The sequence below is a fragment of the Schistocerca gregaria genome, chromosome 8, assembly GCF_023897955.1.
Source record: "Schistocerca gregaria isolate iqSchGreg1 chromosome 8, iqSchGreg1.2, whole genome shotgun sequence".
Taxonomy (NCBI): domain Eukaryota; kingdom Metazoa; phylum Arthropoda; class Insecta; order Orthoptera; family Acrididae; genus Schistocerca; species Schistocerca gregaria.
This window is the reverse complement of record NC_064927.1, coordinates 345,968,326-345,979,668: the sequence shown is the minus strand read 5'-3', so window position 1 is coordinate 345,979,668 and position 11,343 is coordinate 345,968,326. Positions and strand designations below refer to the sequence as shown.

Here is an 11,343-nt window from a genome sequence, read left to right as displayed (position 1 = left end):
GAGGTAGGTGGAGGCATCTCCTTTCCTTTCGCCGAAGTAAGTAAAGACGACTTGTCTGCATTTTTCGTGTAGAGTGCTACAACTTTTATTAACCGCCGTGGTGGCGTAGTGGTCTCAGCGATTTCTATTTTGAAATCATAGTCAGTAGCGGCAGCTTTGGTCCTGAGATAAGTGGAGGCATTGCCTTTACTTTCGCCAAAGTAAGTAAAGACTGATATGTAACTGTTTTACTTGCTTCTTTTTCTCGTTATTTGCTCAATTTTTTCGCTGTTTGATCTGAGGTTAATTTTTGCCCAAGATTCTGCCGCCCTAGGCTGCTGCCCCGTCTTGCGGAATGGTGGAAACGGGCATGAAGATATGAGTTCACGGTTTCCGTTACTGCTGGCAGCTTTCACGTTAAACACAAGAGATTACCATTTGTTGTTGATAACGCAGACAGGCACTGTTCAATCGTAGTACGCAACTATGCTTTTCCAAGCGAAGTCCCCAAACCGTGTCAGGTGCACGGTATATGTATCGTAGACCCACAAAATAGGCCGCGCTTTCCTTTGTCAGCTATTAGTATCTTTAAATTTTTCATCAAAATGATGTAAAACAGTATTTTTGAATTTTTGAGAACTATAATCAATGGCGTTTTATGCCGATAAGTCACTGAGACAAAAAAGGGACGTTTTGGCGTACCGTTCCAGCTCCAGAAAAAAAGGAAAAATACGGGACGCCTGGTCACCTTACAACTAATATAGGGTGGTGCGAATTACATGAAAATCACAGATATTCAAACTAGCCTGAAGCAGATGCGAAAGTTAGGAGGACCTTTTGCGACAGGTGATGAAATGTTATGCATTTGCGAACACAAGTTAACTGAAGATTTATTTTAAAAAAAGTTGCATTTATATGTAGCACAGAGTTAGTAATTTTGACTTTTTTGTTTTTACCGCATATGCAACTGTAACTTATTTTGTGGATTTATTGTTACCGTAACGTAAGTACTTGTCCAAGCAGGCCCAGAGTTACATCTGTCAGCAGCACGAGAAAGGTAAAGTGTCATGCTGGTGCTAATGCAGACAGTAAATTATGATTCATGTATTGTAAGCATTGTAATTCACAACTTTGTTCTTATTGTGTTCTGAAATTTTCATAAACCCCCTGCAATTCCTTTGAAATACATTTCAAAAGCGCGCAGCTTTAACATTTTCATTCTGGAGTTAATTTCACGAAACGAAACATATTGCTGATTCCTTCACCTAACTTACTGCTAAAGTGAAGGTCACATGGTGGCACGTCTTACAACGGGCAAGTCAAATCACGCACCTACTTGTATCGTCCTACCAACATAACCACGATACTTCGCCATGCATGCAAATTTCGCTGAAGGCAGTAGTTGTTGGCGACACTAACAAAACACGATCGTGTCACGTGGCGTTGATAAACACAAGAAGCGCGCGCACTCACGAAGTGATAAGCTTGTCAAGTCAGGCTTTTTAGTGAAAGAGCGTTGTTGTTTTATAAAGTTTTTGTTTACTGCTTGCACTTAAAAATTATTTGTGTATATTACTGTGTTCAGTGATAAAATGTGCAGTGAATCTATCGTGTGGTTACTGTTTCGGGACACGAAGAATCGGTATGTTTACATCTTCTCCCAGTCAATGAATCAACTGTTGGAAGCTTAGAGGTAAATCAGAATAAGTGATTAATTCATTCACTTATACGATTACATGGGTCGTCATTATTGACATTATAATACGCGACGTAACGTACAACTTGTTGCAAGATACACCTAACCTATACTGGTCTTTGTAAATTCGAATATCTGAACATATTTCATTAGTTCCGAGTTTTTCTATTTGTTGTGCCAAATGGGAGAGAAGAGTCTTACTCAGAAACTTGTATATCTACCCAGCAGTATTCATCTGGTAACTGTTTATATGTATTACATTTATATCTATTACAAATTAAGTGGTAGTGGCAATGTCATAAAGCTGCCCATGAGAACATCAGCGCAAAAATGGACATACAGAAGCCTATTATATACATAGTGGTCTACAAAACAGAAAAAAATCTTCCATAATGTAAATGGTTAACAGTAACAGGTAGCCCAAATGATTGATTCTATAATCGTATCGTTAATTTACCCTTTAGTTATTGGTTAGTGGTTTCTCGAGTGCTAGTGACAGATTAATTCACTGTGTACAGATTCTTCATGCTGTACAAAAGACGTTTTCCCAGTCGCATGTGAAAGCTTTTGCAACATCTGTGGTTATATGGTGTGGTATATACAGTTTACATTTTCGGTGTCATACCGCTCTTTGAAGTTCGGGACATTTCATTTCTCATATAGCGGTACATACAGCAACTGAAAAACAGCACAATCATGTCTAGGAGACGAAAGTGCTTCGTTGTTAGCCAAACATTCAGCAAGGAAAATACAGCTGTGATATACTTTGTGTCTTCCCAACTTATTTCTGATTTATGTATCTAGCATTGCACAAAAACATGAGAAAAGTGTTGTTATTGGTACATGGAGCCTCATGTTTGTAGCTGGCAACAAAAGTGCAGTGTAACTATTGGTTCATGAAAAATTGCTGTTTGCATTGACAGTTATATTTCAAGGATTTATGTTAATGTTTGACAGTTGGTCCACATACATGACAACATTTTACAGAATTGTGGATTTTTCCCCATTAAACAACAAGTGCACATGTTAGCCACTATCCATAAGTTTTTGCACATTTGTAGGACTGCCCATGACATGATATTTATACATTCAAGATATATCTGCAAGTTTTTGTGCACAACTGTAATAATGTCCAGCATCATAGTTTGTGCTGTAACAGTAGGGCACAGTGCTTGGATTGATAGTATGGTAGGCTAATTCAAGTGTTCAATATGTGATTAGTGTAACTGTGAACTCTTTGGTTACATTCCACAAATTTTGAGTGGCACATTTTTGTTTATTGGCAAATTGAAGTGATTCGTTACAGTGCATGTTTAGCATGGACTGTTTTGCAAAAAGACTGGAATGAGGTGTCCTGAAAGAACATTGTTACTGGTTTTTAAAAATGTATGGCTGAATATAGTCACAAAATATGTCTCCCACAAAAAGTGTATGACAAAGGCAACCAATATGTGAAAGAGACAGTAATCATATTAAACAAGGTTCCTTAGATATTTATGTTTTAAAGAATCTGATAAGTGGATCAGTATTGAAAAGAATGGTTTGAGAATCAGCCTTTAACATGACTTTGTGCTCCGGTAAGGTTTCATGTGTGTGAAGAATTCGTAGCCTCAGTGTTCTTCAGATTTTGTATCAGGTTGCTGTCACACATTGGCATAGTACTTCCAACAGTCATATACTACTAAGAGCACTGTGCTGTTTTTAAATAACCTTCCACTTCATGAAATTTTTAACTTTGATTTAGAGTTCACATGGGTGATGGATGTGAGAGTAAGTGGAGTAAGTGAAATAAACTGGCCTGGTTATTGAAATGGTTTTCTCAATGCTCTATTGATAATGATAGCAAATTTGAAGTACAGGCATGTAAAAAAGTGGGAATCAAATCAAAGAATAATGGTCCCATAAATGTTAGTAGATTAAATTGAAGATGTTGTGGAGACCTGATAGAGTGACATGGTGGCAAAAACATGTGCCATGTTATTTGGATGAAATACTGTGCATATCTATATATCTGTCCCTTTAACTTTAATCTTGTGTTGCTTACAAGAAGCATCTAAGCAATTATTGGGATGTCACCCTCAATAATTTCATTAATTTCATGACTGGTTCCTTCTATATCATTAGTCAAAACTGCTGGAATGTAATAACAGAGAATGTTTAAACAGATTAAATAATAAAGATGTGAATTCAAAATTAGTGGTCATGGGTGTGTTACTTTTGGAACCTAATGGCAGATACCCAGTGTGCTTCAGTGCTATAAATCAAAACATCAGAGGTACAAGTCTCAGCTGGTCTTATGATTTTTTTTTCTATTACTTGTCACTTCTTTCATATCTTACAATGATGTGTTTATGTGAAACTGCCAAATTGCACCATGATTCAGAGTCCATGTTAAATCGTGGGCTTCCTATAACTTGCCGAGAAAATCAGTTCCTAGTTTGGAGGAAGGCAAGGGAATGTAACCTCCAGTAGGAATATGCCCAGTAAAACAATAATGTTTAAACAGTCTTTGCTTTAAGCACAGCTTTGTTTTACATTTGACAGAGTCCCTTAGAGTTCTCCTGCTCCTAAATTACAAAACTCATATATGAAACAACATTTTTTGTCATTATTACTACAAAACAAAATCAGGTAATGCATCTCAGTCCTAGCAATACAACCTCTCTTTTAAGCTGCTGGTTTAATCTTTTGCTGTATGTCTCAGAACATTCAATGAATCTCTTGGAATTCCAATCTGCTTTGTTGCCACACTGTAAGTTGTTGCTATTGTTGTTATCTGTTTGTGTAAGTATAACAGGTTACTGACCTCTCTTCTGTTGAAAATTTCATATCTATGTGCCAACTGCATTGTAATCCAAGCCCAATGTTCAAAATAGACATCATCAGCAAAAAGCAGTGAAAAATAAAGTTTTGCATTGGATTTGCTTGAGATATTTATGATGAGATAACAAAGCTAATAATATTTTTGCCAACAGAAGTAACAATCTAAATTAACTCTTTTCTTCAACTCTTACAGATTTGATTGTACCAAGGAATTTTCATTCAATTTACGCACTGTTCTTTTTCTTTCTTTTTTTTCTTTTGTCAATGGTCACACATTCTACTACCTAAATGCCAACTTAAGACTTTATTATACTGCAGAAAGCTGGTATTAATTTATGTTTATATATAAAAAGTTAGTTTAATGTTTTTTGTGGCTCAAATCTGTGTTAATAGATTCTTAAGAGCAGTGGTCAGGTAGGAGTAGGCTAGTTCATTTTGCCCTTCATTTTAGAATGTTAGCTGTTTATGAATGCTCCTGAATATTAGTGTTGTAGATATCTTGGCAGCAAGATGAATATAGGAAAGAAACACTGCGTTCCTGAAAACCAATAAGGGGACTGTTGAACATTCTCATCAAATTGGTGGACCACCTGTCAGTAATGCCTTGTGTTCTCCCGTGGTCTGGGTCATGTAGGGCTACCTTGGACAATCACATGTTGTGTAGAAATCAACAAGCTTCATGTAGCTGCTTTTCCTGTTTTGGTGTCCAATTTCCAAGGATGAGATTTTATACTTATTACAATTTGAGTTTTGTACTTTCTGTAACAGCACTTATCTTTCACTATTCATTAAGTCTTGCAGGAGCTAAACAGATGGACCCAACATAATGTATGGAGTTTTGAGGTAGAGGAGTTCGAGGTACTGTTTAGGGAGAGAGCACTGATGAAGCCATGTCTGTATGAAAGTAGATACATATGTAATAATAATTGGAGTGTGAGAAACAGAGAGGGGAGAATGAGTCAAGAACTGGAATTTGGGGCTAGACAGGGGACTAGTGGAGATTGATACTAAAAGTATTACAGGACTGAAGCATGTGCTGGAGGGTGTTTATTACTGGAACAATTCTGATAAGTTGGGATGAGGGGTGAATATCCAGATGGCACATGCTGTGAAGTAACCAATTAAGTTCAACTATGCCGTAAGCTTACTGATTTATATGCCTTGCCAGTAGATGATCAAACTTGGTATTGGTCATTGTTGAACATTAGCCATTCATATGGTTGGTTGACGATAGTGCTCACATAAAATATGTGCAGTAGTTACAACAAATCTGATGTAGTTGCAGTTTAAGTAGGTGACTGTGCCTCTAATGGGATAGTGATAAGAATGAATCAGTTTGCTGAAATTTTTTCAGGTTATCACCTGAGTCATGATATAGTGTTGTCACAATGTTATGATGAGTTTGCTACGTTTACATCTACATATGTGCTTTATAAGCCACTGTATGGTGCGTATTGGAGGATATCTTGTACCACTACTAATAATTTCCATTCCTGTTCCAGCTGCAAATAGAGGGAGGGAAGAACAGCTGTCCACATGCCTCCATGTGAGCCCTAATTTCTGTTACCATATCTTCATCTTCCTACATTGGCGGCAGTAGAATCGTTCAGCAGTCAGCTTCAAATGCCGGTTCTCTTTAATTTTCTCAAAATTGTTCTGTGAGAAGATTGTCATCTTCCCTCCAGAGATTCTGACTCGAGTTCATGAAGCTCCTCTGCAGACTTGCATGTTGATCAGATGTACTCATCATTTTCAGGTGAAGTTCCCATCTCCTGTCCAATGTGTTCCTTTATAGCCACTGGACCATGGACTCCTCCACCTAGGGCTCAGTGGTTTGACCAGTCACATGCCTCCAGAAGAGATGTTGAGGGCAGCATTGGCGGAGGGTGGGTGGGAGATGTTGACATAGAGGGGCAGACTGTGCGTCAAACCTTGGAGTTATTTGTCTGTTCTGCCCACTGCTTTCACTTCAGTGATATCCTGGTGTATTTCTGCTGACAGCAGAGGCAGCTGGTGAAGTAATCAAACAGCTCCAGAATTCGATAATGGGGCCTCCTCCACTATGCAGAGAAGCACCCCCTCCCCCAACACCACCACTAACCACAGTGTCTTTTACAAAAGGCAAATGACTGATCCATCTGTTGGGCCTGGCAGAGGAATCTGGGGCCCAGGGACTATAAGGGAACAAACCAAATGTGAGCCCGACACATTGACTGAAGATGTTGAATAAGTAACTCATTGAAACATTGCGACAACATGTTTCCGCAACTTGACTGATAATCCGAGAGGATTTCATCAATAAAATTCACCAAAAAAGCCCACATTCCCATATGGATAAGTAAATTTTGAGTAAATCCATAGGGCAGACATTGTAGCTTGGTCTTTCAAACAGGTATTAAAAAAAAGTGGAGAGTATTTTGTGAGCAAGAATGGCTCAAGGGTATTCCGTAAGTTGGGCAGCTGGTGGAATACCACTTGGAAAACAGCAGGAGAAATTAAGCGAGGATATTCATCATTTGAGAACATGATGAAGAGTATCCAAGGCATTGTGAGAGAATGTGCTTCATCCGTTTTCATTTTTGGAAGGGGGTGCGAGGTTGTGGCTGGCTAATGTGCATAGTTAGGGTATTAGGATCCTGGGAGCATATGGCTTAGGGTGCTTGTGAACCAGGGGCCCACCCAGGGGCTCACAGTCCTTTCGTGAGTATGTGCATGGCGATCACAGGGCTCCGAGCTAGTGCATCCTTCCTTCTTTTCTGGGCTGTATTTCCTTTCCCTTCCCCTCCTTCCCTGTCCTTGCTCCTTCCCCTCTGCAATCTCCTTTCCCTCTCTTGGTGTCTTTGTTTATTTGTCCCCACTATCCTCCTGGTTAGGTTGGTTTTGCGATTTGGTTTTGTTGAGTAATTACCTCATCTTTTTGACATTCTCTGGTCCCCCTCTAGGATTTGATCTCAATTGCTAAATTTCTATTCCGTAGTGTGAGCTGTTTGAGGAAGATCACGTTACTTAGTGTCTCCTGCATTTGCTCTCGTAGTTCCTTCCATCTTTTCCTTCACGTTGTTTTCTGATGCTAGGGTACATAGCCAGCCCATGTGGTGGGGTCGCTATGTACCCTTTTGTTTGAGCGCCCTGAAAGAACAGGGATCACACTTTAGATACCTGAGCTGTGACCACCTCATGTAAGCCTAGGAGTGGTTGCTTGTCTTCGTGAAGTATCAGAACTCCCAATAATGGCCGCCGTGCCAGACGGCCCATGCTGTGGCTGGGTGGTGCCCGTGGGAAGAGCCCCTGATTGGAGTGGGTGGTATCGGGGCAGATACTATGGAAATGGATTGCATACGGGTCCGTTCTTCTACGGCCATCTCTTTGAATGGAAATGATTCTTTTAGTGCTGCTTCCTGTGCCCCTTCCTTGGCTACTCTCTGCTATCCCCTGCTATCTGGTTTGCACCAGGACTGATGGGCATACTTTCACCAACGCCAAACCTTTATTTTATGTGGGACACATTGAAGACAAGTTTGGCGAAGTGGACTCTGAGCAAGATGCGGTCACGTTCAATGTAGATCAAAACTGCTTCAGCTCCCCAGTCTGCAGCCCTTCGTGCCTGTGACCATCTTGGCACAGTTCCTGTGTCCATTATCCCCCACAAGTCTTCGAATATGGTTCAAGGTGTAAATTTTCACAGGGGCCTCATCCTTCAAACTGATGGAACTTAGGGACAATCTAGGACAGCGAGGTGTTCCCTTTGTTCGGCGTGTTAAGAAGGGCCTGAAGGACAATCGCATTGATACTGAAGCCTTTATTATGGCCTTTGACGGGGATACCCTCCATGTGAAGGTCAAGATTATGGTTTATTGGTGTGATGAAGCCATACATCCCACCACCTATGAGATGTTTTAAGTGCTTGTGTTTTGGACACATCTTCCCCCTGTTCGCAGACCCCTCTCTGTGGTGATTGTGGACGTCCCTTCCACGAGGGAAGTCCCTGTGTTCCCCCTCCTGTGTGTGTTAAATTTCATAGCAGTCATTCTCCACATTCACCGGATTACCCGGCTTATAAGAAGGAAAAGAAGATACAGGAGTATAACTCCCTTGAACGTCTAATCTACACTGAGGCTAGTCAGAAGTATGCACGTCTTCATCCTGAGTCAATGACATCAAGCTATGCTTCAGTTACATCTACACTCTTTCCTCTCCCTGCCTTACCCCAGTCCTGAACCCCCCATCCTCTCCTCCATGTGGTTCCCACACCCTCCCCTCTGGGCGCCGCTCCCCCTTCCCAACCTGAGAAGTGTTCCAATTCTTTGACGTCTTCCAGCCAATGGTGCCCCTCCCGGGACCCCCTCCCCCCCTTCCCAGCCACACGACGACCATGAGACCCATAGTCTGTGGGCCCCCAGGTTGCCTGCTCTCTTTCTGTTCCAGATCTTGCTGCAGCTGGCTCCTTTTTGCAGCACAGCCCTCCTCAATATCAAACAGAAAAGAGAAAGAAGCGTAAGTCCTGGGACAAGGAGCCACTGGTGTCGCCAGGTGTCCTATCCCCACCTCTGCAACCGAACTCTGACCTGCTGTTCACAGATGTCGCCCCCTCCTTGTCGGTGACAGATGGTGACCTGGCGGCATGACTGGCTTTAGCCTCTTCACCCCCCGCCCCCCCCCCCCCATTTGAATCATCGTTCTGTGATTAGCCAATGGAATTGTAATGCATATTACCATCACCTTGCGGGGTTGAAATCCCTTATTTCGTTTACTCTGCAGCTTGGTGGTTCTACAGGTATCTCATTTTTCTGATGATCCCTCACCGACCCTCTGTGGTTTCCGTGATTTCTGTCGAAATTGGGTCTGCCCCCTGTGGGCCTCTGGTGGCATTTGTACATTGCTCCATACGGATGTTACTAGCACATGGATCCCTCTTCAAACTACATTGGAAGTGGTTGCTGTTTGGGTCCACCTGTCTACCTGGACTCTGGGGGTCACAGTTTGCAATCTTTATCTCTCTCCTGACCAGACTCTTACACCTGCTGCCTTAACTGCCCTTCTTTAGCAACTTCCTCCTCCCTCCTCCCGTCATTACACTGGTCAGCACATGACGACCTTTGCGATAGTGACAACTTCCTGTTGATTCTCTTGCTCCCTGATGGACAGGTTACCTTGTTAGTCTTTCCAATCTGCCGATTGGCCTCTATACGTTGCGCAGGTCGTTTTTTCTCCCTCTTTGTCAGGTTGTATTGATGACGTCCTACTTGACGTGTCTGATATGATTGTTCGCACTGTTAGCCTTGCTATCCCACGCTCATCTGGACCATTTCACTGCTGGCAAGTCCCATGGTGGAGTATGGCCATTGCTATTGCCATCTGTGATCGCCGTCGAGCTATGCAACACCTTAAGAGGCACCTATCCACTGCCAAACTTATTACCTTTAAACACCTTCACGCCAAAGCCCTTACTTAATCAAATGGAGCAAGTGGGTGTATTGGGAACACTTTGTTTCGTCCCTTGATTCTACTGACTCTATGTCACGGGTATGGGATACTCTTTGCCCTCTCCAAGGTTGCCATCGGCAGTGTACGCTCCCAGGCATTGCCCTCCTAGATGGCCTTTGCATGGACCCGTTGATTTTTGCAGAACATTTTGTGACCCATTTTGCAACAGCATTAGCATCAGCCTCCTATCCATCTGCTTTTCTTCACCAGAAACAGTGGGCCGAAGCTTCCGCCTTATGTTTTACCCCTTGTTAGTCACACATTTTCTTTCCGCGCTCTCTTCTTCTCATGATAAGGGACCTGGCCCAGGCTCCATTCATAACCAATTGCTTCAATATCTCAGTGCTTCACGACGACATCTTTTCCGGGTGCTTAACCATATTCGGTTCCAGAGTGACTTCCCTTAAACCCCAATCAACCAACCAACCAACCAACCATTATTCCCTCACTTGAAAATCTAAAATTTCCATTAATTTGTAAGTGTGTTCCAGAAACCACATTTGACTGTGACCAACAGCATTGCTTATACTTGTCTGCCTCTCTTCTGGATGAATTTGCAGTTGTTTTGCTCTGACCTTTGGGTCATAGAAAGAGGCTGTGGGATTTGTTGAGGGCAGCCTCAAACTGATTTACTTGTATAGACAAATAAACTTTCTGCAAACTGAGCACTTGATGTGTGATGATTGGTGATTGTGACCCTAGTTGTGGTTGCTGAATTTCATATTGGCTTAGTACTATGACAGTTTAGTGCAGGTTTCTTCATAGTCAGCCTGGGGTGATGTACAGTGCATGAAAAATTGTCTGATCTGTTATTTTGTTTGGAAGTGCTAGTATTTGAGGAAGGTAATGACTGGTATTTCAAGCTTTACCTTCTAAGAATCATGTTTACTCCTTCCATCACACAAGCATTGAGTATATTATCTGTAGACTTCTGTTTTTATAATTATGGTCTCGCTCCTCTGGTGTATTTCCTGACCTTAAATGGCGATTATTTTCATGTTTAACAATATTTAACTATTTTAAAAATGGAGTTTCATGTTCGAGAAAGGTCATACTTCGTGTGAACTGACATTGTGTCTGTTTACTAAAGTTCTGCCAGGTAAGTCTGTAAAGTATTCACCACCGATGATGCAGCAAATCTAAGTTTAGACAAGAGATGGTTTTTTTTAATGGCAGTGTTTTCAAATCCTCTAAGAATTTATTTATTGTGTATGTTGATGGATTGTGTGTGTGGAATGTTTCATTTGGCTATCTGATAGAGTGAATGTGATGTCAAATTCAGTAACATGAAAATAGCTTAGAATTATTTGTTTTACAAAAGATGTTCTAAAAATTAAGTCTCTATAGTGCTTATGAAATAT

At 41.4% G+C, this 11,343-nt stretch overlaps 1 protein-coding gene across 3 annotated transcripts in view; it reads left to right on the top strand.

Annotated features, from left to right (window-relative positions):
* Window positions 1-1,374: 1,374 nt before the first annotated feature.
* LOC126284553 (uncharacterized) overlaps window positions 1,375-11,343 on the top strand; it is a 472,805-nt gene continuing 462,836 nt past the window's right edge. The window contains exon 1 of one of the 3 annotated variants that reach the window (XM_049983554.1): window positions 1,375-1,672. The gene's annotated coding sequence lies outside the window, so the exon portion shown is untranslated. The remainder of the gene's footprint in view (window positions 1,673-11,343) is intronic. The other 2 variants (XM_049983556.1, XM_049983555.1) reach the window with 2 other exon arrangements.